Source organism: Microtus ochrogaster, linkage group LG7_11 (assembly GCF_000317375.1).
Source record: "Microtus ochrogaster isolate Prairie Vole_2 linkage group LG7_11, MicOch1.0, whole genome shotgun sequence".
NCBI lineage: Eukaryota > Metazoa > Chordata > Mammalia > Rodentia > Cricetidae > Microtus > Microtus ochrogaster.
In genome coordinates, this window is record NC_022032.1 from 9,508,629 (window position 1) to 9,530,959 (window position 22,331).

The 22,331-nt window shown below is 39.9% G+C and overlaps 1 protein-coding gene and 1 pseudogene across 1 annotated transcript in view; both read left to right on the forward strand.

Annotated features, from left to right (window-relative positions):
- Window positions 1–6,367, forward strand: part of LOC102001946 — a 21,892-nt pseudogene extending 15,525 nt beyond the window's left edge.
- Window positions 6,368–6,844: 477 nt separating this feature from the next.
- Window positions 6,845–22,331, forward strand: part of Tex15 (testis expressed 15, meiosis and synapsis associated) — a 52,076-nt gene continuing 36,589 nt past the window's right edge. The window contains exons 1-2 of the mRNA XM_026787007.1: window positions 6,845–7,029; window positions 15,620–15,695. The gene's annotated coding sequence lies outside the window, so the exon portion shown is untranslated. The remainder of the gene's footprint in view (window positions 7,030–15,619; window positions 15,696–22,331) is intronic.

Sequence of the window (22,331 nt, forward strand, 5' to 3'; positions counted from 1 at the left end):
CTCGCTAGTTCTGGCCCCAGGAAAGAGTTCCTGTTTCCAAGGCTATCCTACTGGAAGCATGGACATAAAGAGAAATACATGGTGGAGAGCGAGGACTTGAGCTCCATTCCTAGAACCCATGTGTGTGCAGAAGCCAGACATGGCCGGTATTTTTGGCAATAAAGACGGCAGGTCCCTGTTGCTCACTAGCCAGCCAGCCCAGGTTATTTGACAAGTTCCAGATGAATGGCAGACCCTGTCTCCAAAACAAAAATCAAGGTGGACAATAACTGAGAAACAATAACTGAGGTTGTCCTCTGGCCTCTGCATGCACGTGTATAGATATATACATGCACACACAGAGACACTAATACATAAGAATATAAAGAGATAAGGTAAAATACAGCACTATAAGATCACAGGGGGAAAAAAATACTACTTAGGTTCACTTTGGCGCCTATAAGGCCAGTCAGAGACCTTGCCTGATGAAATGATCAGGAAATTCAATCACTTCACCTTTGAGGTGAGAACGGCAGATGAAATATAAGGTAAGATATATATATATATTTAACTTAAAGGTGCAGTAAACAGTGTGTGCTATATAAAGCAGAGCAGAAACCTATCCGTTGTTGGCTAGTTGATTGACTGCTAAGTTGGATGGCCTTACCTGACCTTTACCTCCTTAACACTGAAGAGCTCAGAATTACAGGCAGGCTTGGTGAGCAGCATGAAGTCAGACCTATTGCAAAGACTCTGTGCAGAAATAAGAGGGAGTTGTCATTTTACCAGGGTCATGCTCTCTTATGAGACTGATGCACCTGCTACTGCCACTGCCCATCTTGTTCTACCCTCTTACCATTGGAACTGCAGCTCCTACACTATCTCTTCACCCCCACTTATGTTTTTGACCAGGCTGTGGAAAGTTTTCAAGGGAGAAGTGATATGGGATACCCTTATGTATGCTGTGAATATGTTTTATTACCATTGGTCAATAAAGAAGCTGATTTGGCCAATAGTCAGGCAGAATAAAGCCAGGAAGAAAATCCAAACAGAGATATAGGGAAAGAAAAGAAAGAGTCAGAGAGAGACAAATAGCTGCCGGAGAAGTAAGATGTGAGGTAACAAGCCACAAGCCTCAGAGTAAAATATAGAATGATAGAAATGGGTCAATTTAAATTGTAAGAGCTAGTTAGTAATAAGCCTGAGCTAATAGGCCAAACAGTTTGCGATTAATACTAAGCCTCAGAGTGGCTATTTGGGAAATGACAAGTAGAAGAGAGACCTCCAGTTACAGAAGGGTGTTTTCTAAGCTTGTGCTCCTGGGGCTGCAATAACTCCGGGTACCCATGGTAGAGGCTGCAGAGCTCCCAGCAGCTAAGGACTAATGCTGAGCACCATCACCACTCAGCCCCCCTTCCTGATGTGTCACCTTTGTGGGTCATTCAGAGCAAGGTCCTGCCAACAGATCCCCGCGGGGACCACAGCTCGGCAGAGGGATTTTAACCATGATGACTTTAAACAGATCAAGATTTCCCCACTCTGCTCTAGGAAGCTTTTTGTTTCTAAAATAAATTTGTGCATTTTCCGTAGTGTCAGGATTTTCACATCAAGAGAGTTTGAGGAGATGCAGTGATTTTCAAGTCATAGTAAAGTTGACACTATGGTTGAATTTCCCTAGGGAATTAGAAGCCTGTTTGACTTTCAATTGTCTCTTCTCCATCATTTGGCATATGGAGAAGATTCTAGAAGATTCAAACTGGAAGCTTTCTCGCCAACAAACAGACAGCCACTCCACTGAAGTTATCATTTATCTGGATTTAATTCAACAGTGTTTGATGAACAGTACTCTTTCTATGCACCAATAACTATCTTGAAATTACAGTTAACTGGTTCAAAACTATGAAGACTTCGGTTTATGAAGTTTATAACATGACTCATATCTTAAAACTCCCGACAAACTAGTTTGGGGGCTTTTAGAGAAAATTATTTACCGTTTGTCAAACTTCAGCTGAGGAGGAAGAGTGGAGAAGAAGTAGGCCTTAGATCTGATTCCTGTAGGTCTGAGTTCTCCTCCTACCACATATTATTTGTGTACATTCAGGAAATTATTTCACCTTTGCGTCAGACTCTTCAATCAAGGAAAAAAAAGACATGAGCAATGCCACTTTGGGAGGACAGCTGTGACGCTCAGATGAGGTAGCATGATGTAAGGGGCATTTGTCTGATTACATGGACCAAAAACTGTTGTCCCCCTTCAAAGCATGAAAGTCTAAAGGTCAGGATGCTGGGCACCTGATTTCCACACTCAAGAAGCAAAAGCAGGAGGGTGGGGAGTCAGAGCGAAGCCCAGGCTACAGTGAGACCCTGAAACAAACAAGAGCAATGACAAAAATCCATAAAGGGCCAGAAACTTTTGCAGTAAAAAAAAACCATTTTAATGCTTTTCCAAGTATGTAAGTCAGTTTTATTTAAACCATAAGGAAGAAAGGTAGGGAGACAGGCTAAGAAGTAGGAACAGAGTCAACAGGCCAGTATTTCTTGTAAAGATGTCCTGAGTTTCAACCCAATTAGGAAAACAAACTATGAGGCATACCTAAGAACTGACACTCATCTTTATATATCATTGCAAATTGAATACACTCTCATTTGAAATAGAGGGCAAAGCCCGAGACAGTAAAGAGACTGGGGACCTTTATGGGAAGACAAAATATGGTGTAACATAAATATAAATATTTACTTTTGTGATAGCTATGTGGCTTCTGGCAAAATAAAAAAAAAAACTTTTGGATCTCAATTTCCAGATTCTGTAAGGATCTTATCAAATATAAGACATTTTAGTGTCTGCTAGAGGGTTCACTGTGACCTTGACTAAATTCTTGTAGTGACTGCTAATGCTACAAACTTTAGATTAAATATTCCCTTTTATATTGTTAACATCTGAGAGCTCTCATACCTAAGGGAAGGAATCAGAGTTAATTTTGGAAATTATTTTTAAGGTACCATAATTAAAGTAAAAATAGAACTTTATAATAGAACAAAATTTCTCCCATTAAGATTAAAGATAAGCCAGGTGATGGTGGCGTATGCCCAGCACTTGGGAGGCAGAGGCAGGCGGATCTCTGTGAGTTCAAGACCAGCCTGGTCCACAGAGCTAGTTCCAGGACAGGCTCCAAAGCCACAGAGAAACCCTGTCTCGAAAAACAAACAAAACAAAACAAAACAAAACAAAAGATTAAAGATATAGGGCTTGGAGGTAATTCAGTCAGTAAAGTGCTTGCTTTGCAAGAATGAAGAACTGAATTTGGCTCCCCAGCAAGATGGAAGATCCAGACCAGGTGGCACATGTCTATGACCCTGGGGGATTGATGGAGAAACAAACAAATCTCTGGTTTTCTCTGGTCTAATTTTGCTAAACCTGTAAGTTCCGATCTTAGGAGTCAAGGTTAATTTAAAAAAAAAACTTGACTCAACAAAAACAGTGTATAGTTAATGAAAAAAACCAACGTCTGACCTCCAAATGCATATATATGCATGAACACTGCACACACATACACACACCATACACACACCACATACATAGACATGCATGAGCACACATACACATACACCACATGCATCGGCACTGCATGCACCGTGTACACACACACACACACACACACACACACACACGCAGACAAACACACAAAGAACAAAAGTATAGAGTAAGAAAAATTGTCATTCTAATAACATGGAAAGAATATATGGACAGGGTTTGGTGAGGTTCCAGCCAGAGAAAATACCATCTTGTTACTTGTTCTTTTTGCTTGTTTTAAGCCTTTTGAGAAAAGGTTTTGCTATGCATTCTAGGCTTATCTCAAACTTGTGATCCTCCTGGCTCTCTGCCCAGCCCATCGCAGATGCCATTTAACAGCACAGAACGTTTCTTGTATTGTCGAGGAAAGCAGTAGCAAGGGGCCAGACACATCCTCGCCTTCTTGCGGATCTGAGAAAGTATTCAGTGACTTGGCAATAAATGTGATGATATCTATAGGGTTTTCATTAAAAATGTTAAGACTGGGAGATGAAAAGATGGCTTAGCAATTATGAGCACTTACTGTCTCAAAAGTCAATCAAACAAAAACAAGCAAACAAACAAAGAACACGTGCTGCTCTTCCGGAGGACCAACCAGCACACTGATCCCAGAAACCATATCAGGTGATTCATTACTGTTCTTTCATACTTTCAATTCTCAGGGATTCAATGTGCTATCCTGGCTTCTTGAGCAGCTGTATGTGTGTGGCATTCATTTACACAGACACAGACAACTAAATAGAAATAATAAAAGTAATCATTCTTATTATTTTATTTCTCATAGGGCTAAGGTGACTCAGCAGTTAAGAGCCCATGTTGCTCTTGCAGAGGACCTGGGTAAAGTTCCCAGCATTCTGGTATGCCTGGTACGCCAAATGCCTATAACTCCAGACCCAGGGCATCCGAACACCTGGCATATGTGAGCACCTGCACATACATAGTGCACATAAACTCACTATGACAAACACCCATACAAAAAATAAGACCTTTTTTTAGTCCTTTAAAATACTAAGCTTATGAAAATAAGATAAAGTCAAGAAAGTGTTCTAGGTTCAGTAAAGAGCCGTGATGGTAAACTGTGTGGTCACAGATGGAATCCTCACTAGAGGACTGACTTTAAACAGTGCTGGGCCAGCAGTACACTGTGACTATGGAGTGTACTGTGAGTTTAATTATTATTACAAGATGTGTAAGAAAATCCTCGCTTTGCAGACACAGAAGATGAGCAGATACAGTCATGATGTGGCTTGTAACTTACTCGCTCCTATTCCCACAAATAAGGGTACCATTCAGGAATGAAGCAGTCCCTGAAATGGCTCATGTACTGAAGGACTGCTCCACCTGGGTCCACTTCTATTACTCTCAAATATTTCAGTGGATGAACAAGTTATAGCTTTTGCTGACGGATATTTTAATTGCTTCCAGTATTTGGCCATTACGAATAGGTATGAATTGTATTGCTATAAAATTCTCATCCAGGTAAATGTGCTATAAATTTCTAAGAGTACTATTGTTGGGTCCCCTAATCCTGAGGTTTAGAATGAGGAATAACAGCCATGAAGAAGAAGACAAGAAATAAATTTGAAACATTTATTGCCAAAATAGATTATTAATGGGAACAATTAATGGCGTTTAAAATAATGTCTAGAGATACAAAATTTATGGGATGACAAATATAATAGTTCTTAGTGTTTGTTTGGAAGGGTGTTAAGATCTGATAACTTCTTATCAGGGTAAAGTGAAGTTAAGCCTCTTCACTCAACTGAACTAGAGTGAAAGAAGGAAACATTTCCATTTTTATATAGCTAAGATGTTCCCACATAGCTTGAACTTTGAATCCCGGTAAAGGCAAAAGCACGATATAGGCCAAAATGTTAAAGCACCACCTCATGCCACGCTTCATTCCATTGGTAAAATAAACTTCAATTTTGTTTTCTAATGAAAGATCGTTGAAAGATTCCTACGTACAATTTTTTGAGCCCCTCGTCTCGGGTTTTCTGCGGGGGCATAGTCAGTAACTCTCCTGTCATCTGTAACTGTGAAGTTAAAGCTAAGTGACCAGAGTGGAGGACACAGGAGCCTCCCATCAGGTCAGTATGTAAAGGGAGCATTTCACTTCCTGAAAGCACGGAGTCTTCTAAGAATACCATTGTTTCGGAACCCCAGAACACAAATGTATTTGCGGCTTCAGGCTTAGGCTTTATGTAAGCAACCCTGCTCGCTGGAGGCTCCAAATTCAGATCTAAGCACCCATGTCAGGTTGAAAGCAATCGCCTGTAAACTTCATCTTCAAGGAATCTGCAGCTCTCTTCTGATCTCTGTGACCACCTGCACTCATGTGACATACGCACAGGCACACATACAAAAATAAATCTTTTTTTTTTTTTTTTTTGCGGGGACTGGGGCGGGGGAGGTTGAGACAGAGTTTCTCTGTAGCTTTGGAACCTGTCCTGGAATTACCTCTGTAGACCAGGCTGATCTTAAACTCACAGAGATCCTCCTGCCTCTGCCTCCCGAGTACTGGGATTAAAGGTTTGCGCCACCACCAATACAGCGGAAGGACGCGTTGGTAAAAACAGGGCCCTGCAGCCTCATTTCCCTTTCAACCCTGTCCCTGCGTCTTGATCTCCGCTTCCCACCACGCCCTGCTCAAACCCCAGGATGTCTTCAGGTTCCCCCTACTGCGCGCAGGCGCAGGCAGAGCCCCGCCCCTGGCTCCACCTCTTCCACGTGCATGCCGGGACGTATAAGAGACGTGGTCCGACGCGCTCGTGCGGGAGACGGCGGAGAAGCTTGGCGGAGTTCTGTTCACGCTGAGGACTGAGTTCTGAGGAGCCTAGGGTCAAAGGAACGCCAGGTTTGTGGGGGACTGGTGGACGAGGGCGGGAGTTGGGGTGCAGCTAGCAGGTTTCAGGGTCAATTGTGGACGTGGGTTTTTGTTTGTTTGTTTTTTGGCTTTTAATTTGAGAAGCCAGAGCTCCCTGTGTGGACCCGGCTGGCCTCGAACCCGCGACTCACTCCACAGCGTCGAGCGCCGAGCCCCTGGCGGCCGGCGCCGGAGCGAGGTGTGAAGCGGTGCTTTCGTGCTAGCTCCCCGCCGGCTCGCTTGTTCCCACGCTGCCACCGCGGGCCCCGAGCTCCGACGGGCGCTCCTCGGCGGCGGCGCACCTGCGCGTGCGCACGTGGGCGAGCGGAGCCGGCCGGAGCGGAGCTGGCGCCCCTGGCTGGCTTTTCCCTGGCGGTGTCCCCGGGTCCCGGGGGGCTGGGCGGGTCTCACGGCGGCGCCGCCCACGCGCTCACGAGGCGGGCGAGGGGTGTCCCCAGCTGAGCTCCTGCTGCCCGCGGTCGCGCTGCAGGAGCCGGTGGACGCCGTCGGACCCAGGTAGGGAGGGAAACGGGGCTGTCGGGGCCTGTCTCCTGCAGCAGACTCTGCTCGCCGGGTGCTGTGACCGACCAGGCAAGGGCCGAGCGGAGCTTTGGTGAGTGGGATCGCCTTGGGGGTCTTTGCCTTGAAGCTTGGGTCCGTTCTTTGGATGCTATCATATTGTCACCTGAGCGTCCTGTGTGGATGGGAGAAGAGCTACTCGGGTGTCTTAAGTCCCAGTCGCTTCCCATCTGGACCCAGATCCTCTCAGTTTCCTATGTGGTCAAGTTTTGGCCGGAGAGGGGAGCGGAGGTGTTTAGGCAGTGAAGGTAAAGAAAGGCTGAGGTTGGCGACTCCAGCGATTTGAAGATGTCACAGTGCCCTCCGGTTGTCAAAGTGTGAGCTGCTTTTGCAGTGTACAGACCGTGTGTGCTGTTGGGCGAAGAGGGATGAATACCTCCTCAGGGTAGTAGAATGCCAGAGAATTATTCATTGCCTGTTTATAACTTTGAATTTCCTTTTTTGCTAGTTGTGTAGAGGGATAAAAGCAGTACACGCTTTAAGGATTGTGCTACTCAGTTCACTTTTCGAAAATAATTGTATTTATTGGCTGTGTTTAAAAGCTTTCACGTTTTACATGATATTGGGTGGCTGGTGAGAGAAAAAAAAACAAAATGAAAAAAAGTTACATTACAAAGACCGAAAAAGCCTCCAGTTTTCATTTAAAATTAAGCCTGGTGTGGTGGCACACGACATTAATCTCAGCACTCCGGAGGCCGAAGCAGGTGGGTCTCTCTGAGTTGGAGGCCAACCTGGTCTACAGAGCAAGTTCTAGAACAGTCAGGTCACATAAAACTACAAGTAACTCATTTTCTTTTTTTTTTTTTTTGAAATGTTTAACCCTAGGAGCTCATACTTTAAGTTACTGTATTTTATTTTTATAGTTCAAAATATTAAGACATTTTACACCTTTCTTTACTCAAGTGATCCCTGGGTCTTTTGAATTTTTTTCCTCATTGTACTAACTAGTCTACTTGGGCATTTTCAAGTATAAAGTTATGTTTTATTTTCCTAAAGAGTGATGAATGGCACCTGGACCATAATTTCTTTAAATTAGGGTAAGCAGCCATAATTTCACAATACTGGAAGATTGATGTTAGAAAATTGGTGGGATTTGGTATTTTTGTTTTGATTTTTGCAAATGTTCTAATTTAGTATCCTTTTGCTGTGTTCTGATTTAACTGACTTTCACCTTTACGTCAGGATATTTGTCTTTCTGGCCGATGACTTAGTAATTTGAAGCACCAGAATGTGCCCTGTTAGGTGTATGAAATCATTTCTCCAGTCCCTGAATGTGCTGAGATTGTGGTTAGTTTTGCTGAAAATCTATAAAGTACTTATATTAAAGATGAAGAATGGCCTCCTTATTTTGACCAAAAATGGACTTCTTGTTCAACTGGTATTTCTTGAACTCCAGTATTTTATTCATGGATTTGATGTGTTTAAAAATGCTTTCCCAAGAGTACTTGGCTTTGCTTTTGCTTCTTTATACTTAGCTTTTTGAAGTTAGTTTAGTTATATACTTTGTTAGATTGTCAGAAATTAGTGTTACAGACAGCTTTATGTTACTAGGTAGGGTGGAGTTAGGACACAAACTAAGCACAATTCAAACAGTTTAAAACCATATGCATATAAGTGAGTTGTAATAAACAAAGTCTTTCTAGTCCGTTAGCAATTCTGTATCCTGGGAATGTGTAATCTACATCATGCAAAGCCTTTGTGATTGCTGCCCTTTGAAATGAGTGCTAACCGCTCTGGAGGGGTCTGTTACTACAGCGGAGGCTTTGCTGCCGGAGAGCTCTTACCAGTGTAACTGACTTGGTGCAGACAGATCCTTATCGAACTTAGTTCCCATTTCGGAGAACTTTGTCCAATGCCTATTAGACCCAAGATAGACGAAAAATACTTTTACCCTCTAGGTTTTTCTGATAGGTGGAACATACTGTACTTCAAACTGGAAAAGACTTAGGAGCATGTCTTGTCAGGATACAAATCAGAGCTGTACACACTCACTCACTCGTGTGCCTCAGAGAGGGAAATACTTTCAGCCAGTGAACTTAGAACTTCTTTTATACACTTGTTAGCACTAGTGGTTTTATAAACTGAGCATCAAGACTGAAGTGAGAACGTCTTCCTCCAGTCTTGGTAAGGTGGAAGTTGGTGGTTCCTTTTTTTGCAGGGGGTGGAGTGGTGGTGCTTTTCCTCACCCACTGTAAGGATTGTGGTCCTGTAATGACCCATTTTGTTATGTTTTCTAAGAGAGAATCAAAGTTTTCTATTACAAAGAGCCATGGGAAGCTGTTACCAGTAGGTTCAACAAAGAATTGAGAGCTGTGTGAACACAGTGACAAAGGTTATGACATGTGTTGGTAGCAGGTGGGCAGAAAGCCCAGCAGAGCCTGTTTCTCGTGAGGGTCTGCTCTGTAAGAGTTCGTCCTCCCGTATATGAAGCGAGACCTATCTGGGATGAGGGTCTTTAAAAAAGGGACTGGCTCTCTTACTTCGTGGCTTGCTTTGGGAGACAGGATTTCTGGTTTCTGTGACTTGGTCTGGGGGAAGAGGGGCTAGTTCCTATGAGCTGCTTCCTAGAAGAGAGAATGGGAGATGAGATCATAAGAGGTCAAGAAGAAACTTCTCTTTTGAAGCCTTCAGTCTCAAGTTCAGAGTACTTAGAAAGTCAGGGTGTTACCACACAGTGGTGTGTTGTCTCCTGAGCCCCCAGCAGTACAAAGGTCTATAAGATAATGTGTGGATTGTGCTGATTTTTGTTAAGGTAAAATGTATGACTTTATCCAGGTCCTCTAAATCAGTGCTTCTTAACGTGTGGGTTGCAACCCATTTGGCAAAACTCTACTTCCAAAAATATTTATATTACGATTCATAGCAGTAGCAAGATTACATATATGAAGTAGCAACAAAATAATGTTACTGTTGGGATACACCACAGCATGAGGAACTGTATTAAATGGTCGCAGCATTAGGAAGGCTGAGAGCCACTGCTCTAGAGGGTGTGAGACCCTACCCCTCCCACCAAAAGCAATAGAAGCGAAAGAAGTTGTTTTAGGAGTCATTTCAGTGTATCTAGTGTCAGAGTAAAAGTCACAATAGGCTGTGATTGACAACTTGTGATTGCTGTGTTGGCTGGGACAGTGTTCTGTCTCTCCTGAGGCTGTCAGAAAAAACCTTGATGAAAAAGACATCTCAAGTTCACTAAGCATTTTAATGTAAGATTTTAGCAAGAACAGTGAATGAAGAACTAAAAGGTAGAAGCAAATATTTCTCAGTACTTATAAAGAGGTTGCGGTGATTTTGTGCCGTTCATCCACCAAAAGAAGGATAGACAGAGCTCTCATTAAATTAAGAATAAAATAGTTGCTTGTGTAAGTAAAGTAAAAGGGAAGTAGTAGTGAGAGAAGTCTAAACCCAGTGAATTTACAATGGTGTTGTTTAACTTGTACATCCTGAGCGGTGTGTGGTGCAAAGTCACAGGTGGGCGAGGACTAGAACTGAAGTTAACATCCAAAGGACCAACTTTAGAGAAAACTCTACAGATCAGTCTTTCTCTATGGTGTGTCTTTCATGTCCATCCCAGTCAGTTAAATCTCTACAGTCTTTCTGTGCCTCTCTTTTACTGACTGAAATGGAGTCAGGTAGACTCTTAAGGCAAATGAATGTTAGATGTAGGTAAATGATGTGAAAGAAAATTGGTAAATGGTGGACTGATACCTTTTCAAACTGAAACTCATTCAAAATATTTTAAGTGACCATTCTGCCTCGTTCATGAGAAGGACATAAAATTTGGTAAAGATTAAGGAATTCTAATTGTGTATTAGTGATTTTTTTTCCTAAACATTGAAGCCATTACGAAGTTAAAATACTCCGGTTTTTTTTTGTTTTTTGGCATATGTGTGGAGGTGGGATATCTTAGTCATACCTGAGGGTACACATCTGCAGTTTCAAAACTCCAAAGGCCAAGGCAAGAAGATTGCCAGTTCAAGGAAAGCTTGGACTATAAAGGAAGATTATTTTGAGAGAAACGGGGTATGGAAGGATGCCCTCATGATGGTATTGGTAACTTCTCGGGTTCTCAGCAGACTGAATGGTGAGGAACATTAGTGGCTAGACTACCCATATCAAGCTGTTTAGAAAATGAAACCACTATTTCATTTTTTTTACCTAACACAGAAAGATAGCTTAACATTAAAAAATGGAGAAACATCTTGACTGGCAAGAGCAACTCTGTACACAGGACATGCTAACTACATGGTCAAGGCCAAAAAGAGTGTAAGGTTTTGTTGTGCTGCCAGGCTGTGTAAGGTGGAAAGATGATAAACTACTTAATAAAGCCCAAACTGAGTCCACCCTGCTCAGCAGATGAAAATTACACAAGGAAGGAACTGGGAGTTATTGTAAGTCATGGGAGTAAGATTAGTAGCTAATTCATCACAGTATGACACTTCTTAAAGACATTAGGGAAATCCAGAGAAATAGATGATTAAAGACGAACATTAAAGGCAAATCTAGAGAATACATTTAACTAGAAAGCAGGTGGTAGAGGAAAGGTCACGTCAGTGTTGGTCAGCTCTCGTTAGAAATTTGTCACCTGATTAGTGATTTTTTTTCTACAATGATTAAAATGAATTTTTGGATTCTTAGATGTGACAGATTTCAGAGATAATTTTGGTATTGAGGAAAGTACCTTATGTTCTCTACAAAGATTAAGTAAACTTCTCTTGTTACTGTTCTTTTCTTCTAGGAGTTTTATGTTATTCCCTTGAAAATTCCGTCATTATCTTTAATCATTTGATTATTTCTTTGTATTTCCCTAATGTCTTCTAAAAAGTGTCATAACCGTGATGAATTAGCCACTAATCTTATCCCTGTGCCTTACAATAATTCCCAGTTCCTTTCTCATATAATTTTCATCTGCTGAGCAGAGAGTGCGCTTACTTTGGGCTCTATTGATTAGTTGATCATCTTTTCACCCTTCACAGCACAGCAAACCTCACACTTTATACTTTTCCAGTCCTTCTCATTTCTAGGGCCTTGATTAAGTAGCTAGCTCTGTTTCTATCTATCTTGAGGTCTTCATTCTCTGTGTTCTTAACCAAGTTAGAGGGATACATTTGTAATTAATACTTGGGCTCAAAAATAAGATAATGCTAATACATAAAAAGTAGGTGATATTTGTTGTGGAATAGGTGCCCGTTATCCTTTGCTGCTCTACTCCTTGGTAGACTGGTTGTGTCAGCTGAGCTGGGTGGAATTTGTCCATTCAGTAAGGTTGGAAGAACTAGCAGTAAAGGATTGATTGATGAACTTAGGTGTTTTCTTGCCTTTCTCTGAAGGCTGGGTGACTTCTGGGTCTGTGGAACTTGATCTGTTTTTACCAAAGGTTGTAAACTCCAAAGGGAAAGAAATGAAGGGAGTCGTAATCCTTGGGGACCCCTTAACGTTAGTTATTCCCCTGATGAAAAGCAGCTGGACTGAAACTACATTTTCCCATCACCTAGACTCTTGGGACAGATGTTAAGCATGTTAAATTACATTTAAGTTTATTCTCATTTGACTTACATAATTAAGGTGCTTAGACCTGAAGGAGATCCTGTCCTAGAAGTTTTAAGGGAAATCCATCCTTACAGTGTGCAACATTAAAACAAAATTGAAACTTTTCATCACTACAAAATTGTGGAAATGACTGAGGATGAAACATGGATTTATTGCGTTACTAGTGTGGTTCTTCGCTATAAAGAGCTTATTGCCTATGTGTTCTGTACATACATGAAAACATGTATGACATAAATGAACAGCTGTTAAGTTGTGTAGATGTGGGGCTGGAGAGATGACACAGGTCCTGAGTTCAATTCCCAGCGACCACAAGTTTGCTGGATCCATCCTATAATGTAAGATCCGGAGGTCTGTAGATTTAGACTGCAAACAAGTTCTTAGGTGATGCTGTCACCCAGGGATTACTGAATACTGCTGCCTTTAGTAGTCTAAACCTTCCACAGATGATTGCCTGATGCAGGAGGTTTTATTGCTGTGCTAGTTAGGTCCCAGGGCTTCCATAACCAGTGACTATGAAGTGCTGTTATGTATCATGCAAGATCCCCCGTTTTGGTAGTTCTGGGAATTGAACTTGGGGCTTCACACATGCTGGTTAAACACTGCCACTAAGCTATATTTCTAGCTTCCAAATAGCATTTTTCTGAATTTTGTGCCTTTGTATATTTCAAAGGTATCTATTAATGGGTTTTCTTTCATTCAGCATGTTACTATTATTTTTTTTTTTTTGGTTTTTTGAGACAGGGTTTCTCTGTAGCTTTTGTGCCGGTCCCGGAACTATCTCTTTATCTCTTGTAGACCAGGCTGGCCTCGAACTCACAGAGATCCACCTGCCTCTGCCTCCCGAGTGCTGGGATTAAAGGCGTGCGCCACCACTGCCCGGCAGCATGCGATATCTTTAAAAACTGATTTGAACCTCATTGACCTAAGTAGTTGGATCTAAGTAGAATCCACACTTGACCTTATGCTTACTGTGCCAACTGCTTCCTCTGCTTCCCTTACCTTCCTTACCTTATACTTAATTTTTCTAATATAATTCTATTCTTAAATAAGTGTTGTGTTTATGATATGTTGATGTTTTATGTTCTTTTGTACAACTTTGAAAAGGAATAGGAAATACACATACAGACAGGAAGAAGGTGTTGATGAGCTTAGGCCATTTTATCCAGTGGTAGGTTTTGTTTATTTTGAAATAGCTCAGGCTCGCCTGGAACTCACAATCCTGTTATGTCAGCCTCTAAGGAGTGTTGATTGTAGCTGTTTCACCACCACATTCAGCACATGTTCATTGTTGTTTGCTCTTCCAGAACTGAACATGTGTGAATAGATAAACAAACCGGAACTGTCTCTGTTAAAACCTGTAGGTTTTTGTTGCTTTGATGTAGCAGTGTTCCTGGTAGGTAGCTGCTTTTTCCTGTCCAGGAATTTCGTTTGTCATTTTTCTGCCATTCCAGTTTTACAACTTTATATGACCTTTAGTGGCTAGTTCTTACCCATGTTTACCGTACAGTTTTGAAAGTGGTTCCTAGTGTACAATTACCCAAAGTGTAAAGGTTGTTTGTGAATCTTCATCCTCATTACATTTTTCTGATCAACAGCACGTGGTCTAGCATGGGCTGGATCCTACTTTGTGTTACCATTGCACATACCTGGAAATCTTTTTCCTTGGTGGCAAATTTTCAGCTCTCTTTGAAGGGTAAAGGCGTGCTTTGTGAAACCCACTTCGATGTGTTTGCAAGTATTGTGATAGAGCGTTCTGTGTCACTGTCCCACTGCAAATGGGGAGATGCTGCATGTCTTTGTGGACCTCTTCCAGACCCAAACTGGAAAGGAAGAGCCATCAAATTATAGTTATGTATCACATACAATTAATACTAAGTATTTTATACTATTATTAATATCCTCTGTGAATGACAGTGAGGCTTGGACTATTACCAAATTCTTCAGTACTTCTGATTCCCAAATGCTGTAGCATTTTGGTACTAATTTTTCTTTTTTCTTTCTTGAGACAGAGTCTTATGTAGTCTAGGTTGTCCTCAGGCTTGGTGTGTTGCTAAGGGTGGCTTTGAATTACTGATCGTCCTGCTTCCACCTCCCCAGAACTGGGAACAGACATGAGCTACCATGCATGTCTGCCCTGGCCTTTTGCTTTCATACACCAGTTCTTTTTCTTAATACCATAGTACATAACTACAACTGCCCAATTGTTTCTTCTGTTTTCATTTTTACTTTTTTTTAAGATTTTTGAGCATTTTTATTAAAAATTCTTGAGTAGAGCTTTGGCAAAGTAGTAAATTAGAGTCTAAAAAGAAATAGCAATTTTTTTTTCAAAAATTGATCTACAACATTTGCATTAAATATCCTTCAATTTTCTTGAGTGGTTTAACTTGAAGAGAACTCTAGGATTTTCGGTAAGTCTCAAAGATTGTTTGATATTTCATTAATAAAAAATGGATTTCCTTGAAGAATGTATAATATTCTAATAAATTAGTATACTGTACATTTTATCATATAGTTGGCAGTGTTTGTTATTCTGACATTAAATGTAAGTCAAAATTGTCTCATTTCACAATAGCATAAAGCTAACTGTAATATATATTTAGGATAGAAACTAATTACAGCTGTTTAATGTTTGTTTTACATGATGACATATTTTGTCTTCTATCATAGAAGGTAAAGTGAGGTACTAATTTACAAAGTATATACACCATGCATAGCATGTATAATAACTGTTTGCTGTGAATTTGTACTAAAGTAATAGTACTTGATGTTTCGTAGTTTTCCTGTATGTAAAAAACACGAGAGCAAGCGTGTCAATGTCATCATGTAATTTTGTTAGAAGTTGCATAAATGGTGGGCTCTGATTAGCAGATGAGACTATGAAGGAAAAAGTAAGAAAAATGTAATGAAAGAAGAAAAGGAGTGGAGGGATTTGAGAGAGCAAGATGCAGACACAAAAATGAGTAAGGAAGACAGACATCAGAAGAAGAAAAAAGCAATGACATGGACAATAAAGAAATAATTCTGGAGGAGCTTTTTACCATATTTTCCAACATCCTATCTTTTTCTCTTTTAAATAGCTGCTCCTTTATGGTTCTTCATGTGTGGAATGAGTCCTAATCATAACTGTATGATACTAAATACCCTTGCAGAGTGGTAAGTATTTCAAATAATGACTTTGTTACTGTTACTTAAGTTCTGGGATGAATTTTAAAACTTCTTTAATTGATTGGTTCTCATTTATAAATAGATTTTCAGTAGAAGACACATGAAGGGTGTAAGTTAGGAAAGTATATTAGAATACTTTCAAAGTAGATGGTAAATACCGAGTTCTGTCTTAGTCCATTTAAGCTGCTATAGTATTCCTTAAACAGGATAATGTGTAAACAGAAATACACTTCTCGGCTGTGCATGGTGATGTATATATATATAAATACATTACTAAAGAGGCTGAATCAGAAGGCTCTGGAGTTCAAGGCCAGCCTTGGTTACATGAAGAGACTCCTGCCTTTAAATGTGTATTATATATATCCAACAGTTCTGAGAGCTGAGCTGTAAAATCCAGAGTTAAAGCAACAACAGATTTCCTTGTCTGAGCAGCTTTCTCATAAATGACATCTCACCCCATCCTCACCGGGTAGAATAGATTTCCCTAGCTCTCTTGGGTGCTTTTTAAAGCAGCATTAATCTGAGGCTAGAGAAGATCACTCAGTGGTTACTGTTTGTCCAGAGAGATGACCCAAGATGATTTCCTACACCCATATCAGGCAGTTCACAATTGCTTATAACTTCAGTTCCAAGGGGATTTGATGCCACAAGGCACCCACACACATACACACACACACACACACACACACACACACACACACAATCAAGACAAGTCTTTTGAAACAGATAACAATCTCATTTGATGAAGCCTTTGCCTGCAGACCTAGTCGTCTTACTTAATACTATTACATCAATGGTTAAGCTCAGCATACAAATTTGGGGGGGATATAGTCAGACCACGGGATATACTTAATTTCATAAGGACCTGTATTTTGCATGGGTAATAGAAAAATGGATAAAGAAAGTTACATAGAGAAAATTGGCCTATTTATAATAGCTAATTATAATTATCATTAATATAAGAAATAACATTCATAAACTCAAGTTGGTATGCTGGTTCTGCTTAGGATGTTTGTGGTATGTAGAGTTAGAGTTTGCCCTTGGACACACTATATAAATAGGAGAAGAAAATAAAATATTTTGCAGTCAGATTTCTTCTTAGATATAAATCTTCTGTGTGCAGACCACAGTTCATGGGAAGGTCAGAGGGCAACTTGCAGGGGTCAGTTCTTCTCTGCCCAGTACCTTTATCTGCCGAGTCATCTCTCTGACACTGGTTTTATATTTTTAATCAAAAGCAATGTTGCAGAATTTTGTTCACTCAGATACTGATTAAATGACTTTTAAATATTTGATTCATTCTACATGTGAAATTCACTATCGGGATGGAAATTGAACCAACTGTTGGTAAACAGAGAAAAGTGCTATAAAGCACAGAGAGGAATCCTCAGGTTAAATACATTTAGCTGTTGGAGGGGTGAGAGAGAATTGGAGTTGGTTAGCTTAGGAGGACCTCCACTTGAACATAATGTCATCCCTATATGTGGACCCATAGAGCCTGAAAGTAGTTGGAAGGGTGATGAGGTTGCTGTCAGAGCAGCAAACTGTCACAATTTTCAACTATACAACTTACAAAGCACAGATGAGAAGATGAGCATTTAGCCAAAAGCAGAGTCAGGACAAACTCCTGTCTGCTTGTACAGAATGCATTCTACTAGATTTTAAATTCTTTCAAAGAGTTTTAGACAGTGACTTCCCCTCCCCCAGATTCAGTAGCTGATAGTTGAGCTTGGAAGTGTAGTAGTGCTCCATAGGCCCTTCCATGATCCCTGTTTATTGATGGGTCCAACCTTGTATAACCTGTAGAATGTAGCCACAGCTTAATCTTTTAAACATAAATAAAACAAAGGTTAGTTAACAAAGCAATACGAGTCTCTCAAGTGTTATGATGACTTTAAGTTTTTTGATTTTTTTTTTGTATTATTTGTGTATGTTGTGCATATTTGGGCATATGTGCCACAGCAGGTGTGGAGGTCAGAGGACTACTTGGTAGAGTCGGTTCTCCTTTACCTTTATATGGGTTCCAGGGACCAAATTCAATTACCAGACTTGCACAGTAAGCTCCATTATCCAATGAGCTCGCTCTCCAGCCCTCTATTGACTTCCCTTTCTAGACTAAGAATAGCGAGTTAAGTCAACTACTGGAATTTTGTGTTCTTGTTATAAGCCTTTGTCTCTGGATAACAGCAATGCCTCCCAGAGAAGTAGAGTTCAGCAGGAAGTTTATTTCTCCAGGAGCATGATCTTCACGTGGTACTTTTCTAAAAGATTCTGAGAAGCATGAGTAGCAAAGTAAGTAAGATAGTAGGAAAGAAATGAAAAAATAGGCTGATAGATTCTGATGGCTATCTAAGTAAAATTTAAAGCAGAATCTAAGCATTATGACCATAATTGTTCTACATTTCAATTAACGATATCATCTCTTGCCAAGTTCCAAGTCACATATGGCCAAACCTCAAGTTATAAGACTTGAAAGAGACTGAAGAATAGACTCTCATAAGTTGGTGCAAAGTTATTGAACTGTGTGTGTGTGTTCACAAGTATGGACATGTAAACCCTAGAATAACCTTAACTTTTATAATAACATTTACATTGTTAGAAGGCATGGAATCCTTCTTGAATTGGCCACATAAGGTCAGAGTTAAGTAAGAGTATTATTAACAGGTAGATCTTGCTGATAGCAGTATAGGCACGTCCTATGGACCTTTTAGGAAAGCTTGGTTTCAGGCTACCAGTCATTGAAAGATTGAAAAAGGCCTCCCATCACTAGTTGAACAGACATTTGATAGTCACTTATTCAGTTATATATTTGCCTGGAACATTATACTTTACGCACGTGTTTTAGTCTGAGCCTTCTTTTCTTTGTCATGGAAACCATAACCTTTCCCTATAAACTTGCTGACTAAGGGTCAATGAACCCTGCCCATAGGCGATCATCTGAAAGTCTCTGCTTTAATGCATCTTGGCTAGTTTAACAAAATACCACAGATAGGGCAATTCTAAAAGAACACAGATTTGCTTTTTATAGTTGGGAAGTTTGAGAAATCTTAAGCTTCTTGAAGAAACGGTGCCTTGATGAGGGACACATGTTCGCTCACACTGTGTCCTCGCTGTGAAAGGTACAAAGGAGGTCTATGGGATCATTTTGATTTCCTTTCCCAAAGGCATACCCGTCAAGACCTAATTCCTTGTAAAGGTCCCATCTCTGCAGTCTGACATTACCTTTATAATTTACCTCTGATCTTGAGATCTTGAACCCATTTCGGGTTAATCCTGAACACACTTTAAAGTCCAGCTTCATTCTCCATGTGTAGATAGCTAATTTTCCTGGCTTTGTTTATTTCAAAGACTGCCTTCAGAAATGGGTTTGGCATCTTTGTAGGACATCTTATTCCGTATGCATTGAAGGTTGATTTTGGACCTCCTGATGTAGTTGATTGGTCTAGATGTCTGCCAGGCTCCAAAGAATATGAAATTAGGGAAATAAATTATTAAATAGGTATATGTGTATATATTATATGTATATAATCATATACATACATATAATGAAGAAAACAAAGCATTATGAACAAATAACTCAGACAAAAAAGAACAGATTTATATTTACTAAAATTAAGATGGTAGCATTACCAGGTGAAAGTACATTTAGGTCCAGTGAATGCTTCCTATGCAAACCTAATGACCTCCATTTGATCACTGGAACTCAATGTGGAAGAAAAGAACTGATGCCTGGAAGTTGTCCTCTGACCCCTACTTCCATGCTGTGGCACAAGTGTGCCCACACAGCATAGTACATACATAACATGCACGCGCACACACACACACACACACACACAAATAGTTTAAAGATAGATTTATTTTACATTTAAAGAAAAAGCAGCATTAGGAGGCAGGGAAATTGGGTTTAAGGTCATCCGTGGCTACAAATAGAGTTAAAGGCCAGACTGGCTATATAAGACCTGTTCTCAAAACAATTTTCTTTAAAGAATCAAGTGTATCTCATATAAATGAAAATAGTAGTAATGAAAAAATTCTAAGCTCATCAGTTTGTGGGTGATCTGACTTACTCAAAGATAAAGACAATTGCCGTTAAGTATAAGACTTGGGTTCTAGCCTTAGGACCTATATGGTGGAGAGAAGATCAATTCCTGAAACTTGTGCTGTGACCACTACTCGTGCACATGGAACTTGTACATACATGGGGACACATGGGTGTGGGATAAATAAATGTAATTTAAAATTCTCAAAAATTTATTATTTGTATTTTTGTGTATGGATATGAAACTGCGTGAGGTTTTTTTGTTTTGTTTGTTTGTTTTTCCAGACAGGGTTTCTCTGTGGCTTTCAAGCCTGTCCTGGAACTAGCTCCTGTAGACCAGGCTGGCCTCGAACTCACAGAAATCCACCTGCCTCTGCGTTCCGAGTGCTGGGATTAAAGGCATGTGCCACCACCACCCGGCGAAACCTAGTGGGTTCATCCGCATTGCATGCAGGTGTCCTCCTAGGCCAGAGAATATAAGGTCTCCTGGAACTGGGAGTTACAGTTTTGAGCTACCTTGTGTGGCTACTGAGACCTGAGCCCTGCTCTTCTATAAGAGTAGTATGTGCTTTTAACTACTTAACCATTTTTCCAGCCCTATAGTTTAAATTTGTTGTTTTTTTTTTTTTGGTTTTTTTAAAATATTTATGTATTTATTATGTATACAATATTCTGTCTGTGTGTATGCTTGCAGGCCAGAAGAGGGCACCAGACCCCATTACAGATGGTTGTGGTTGCTAGGAATTGAACTCAGGACCTTTGGAAGAGCAGGCAATGCTCTTAACCTTTGAGCCATTTCTCCAGCCCCTTAAATTTGTTTTTTAAACTCAGTAGTCTGGCAGATTAAAATCCACTGAAGAAGCCATGAACTAGATTTTAGATAGGAATTAGGGGCTTAGAAACATTAAGGGAAAGGGTAGATATTTGAACATAAGTACCACAACAATCAAGGTACAAAATGCTGAGACTTTCATAACATTTTCTTTTAATTAGAGTTGTTTATTTTGTGTGTATATGTGCATGTGTGTGGTGTTTGTGTGAAATTGTACATAAGCAGTGAGCATGTGAATTCCAGAGTACAAACATACAAGAATCAGTGCTCTCCATCCACCATGTAGGACCTGGGTATTGAACTTGGGTTGTCAGTCTCAGGAGTAGATAGCCATCTGTTGAGCCATCTCACCAGCCCGTCATAACTTTTAAAAGATGCTAAGTCTTGCGAGAAATCCTATCAAATACTTTGCCTAGAACATCATAATAAATATGAAATTTCAAAGGTAATATTTTAAAAACTACCAGAGAAAAACAACCACAAACTAATGACAACTAGATTGGAAATGATTAGAAACAAGGTCTTATTACGTGTCTTTTTTATGTGTTCTTAGATTCAGTTTGCAAGTATTTTATTGAGAATTTTTTCATCTGTATTCATAAGGGGAATTAATCTATAATTCTCTTTGTTCTTTATGTGGTTTGGACATCATGATAACTGTGGCTTCATAAGACAGATTGAGCAATGTCCTTTCTGTTTCAATTTTGTGGAATAATTTAAGGAGTTATTGACATTAGGTCTTTGAAAGTCTGGTAGAATTCTGTGCTAGAATTCTAACCCTAGGCTTTTCTTTTTTTTTTTTTTTTTGGTTGGCAGACTTTCAATAACTGTGTTATTTCCATAGGGGCTATATGTGTATTTAAATTGCTTATCTTTATTTAACTCTGGGAAGTGGTATATATGAAGAAAAGTGATTTCTTATTAAATTTTCCAGTTTGGTGAAGTACAGGTTTTTAATGTGTGTCCTTATGATTCTCTGGATTTCCCCAATGTATGTTGTTAGTCCCTGTTGATTTTTCTTAGAGAAACAACTGTTTTGTTGATTCTTTGTATTTTTTTTGTTTGTTCGTAGTTTGTTGCTTTCAGCCTTTAGTTTTATTATTTCCTGCCATCTATTCTTTTTGGGTATGATTTTTTTTTCTTTTTGTTCTAGAGTCTTCAAGTTAAGTTTCATGTTAAGTTGCCAATATGAGATATCTGGAGTTGTTGGTTTTTGGTTTTTGTTTTTTTAATGTGGTCACTTAATGCTATGAACTTGCCTCTTGGAACCGCCTTCATTATGTCCCATAAGTTTGAATATGTTGTATATTTGTTTTCATTCAATTATAGAAAGTCCTTAATTTTTGTCTTGAACCATTTTTCATTCATCACTGAATTGTTCAGTTTCCATGAGTTTATAAGCTTTCAGTTGTTGCTATCCAGCTTTAATCCATGTTGGTCTGATAGGCTGCAGGGGGTTAGTTCAATTTTCTTGTACCTGAAGTCTCCCACTCTGAATGTATGGGGGTCAGTATGTGATTTAAGCAGAAGTAGTAGTGTTGCTTTTGTGAACTTGGGTGTCCTTGTGTTTGGTGTGTAGGTGTTCTTGTAAATTTTTCATTTGATGAACACATGGTGTCCTTCAGTTTCTCTTGTTGGTTTTGATTTGAAGTCTGTTTTGTCAGCTGTTATAATTGCTACATCTGCCTGTTTGTGCTTGTTAGGTCCATTTTCTTGGAATAACTTTTTCAGTCCTTTTACTTTAAGGTATGTC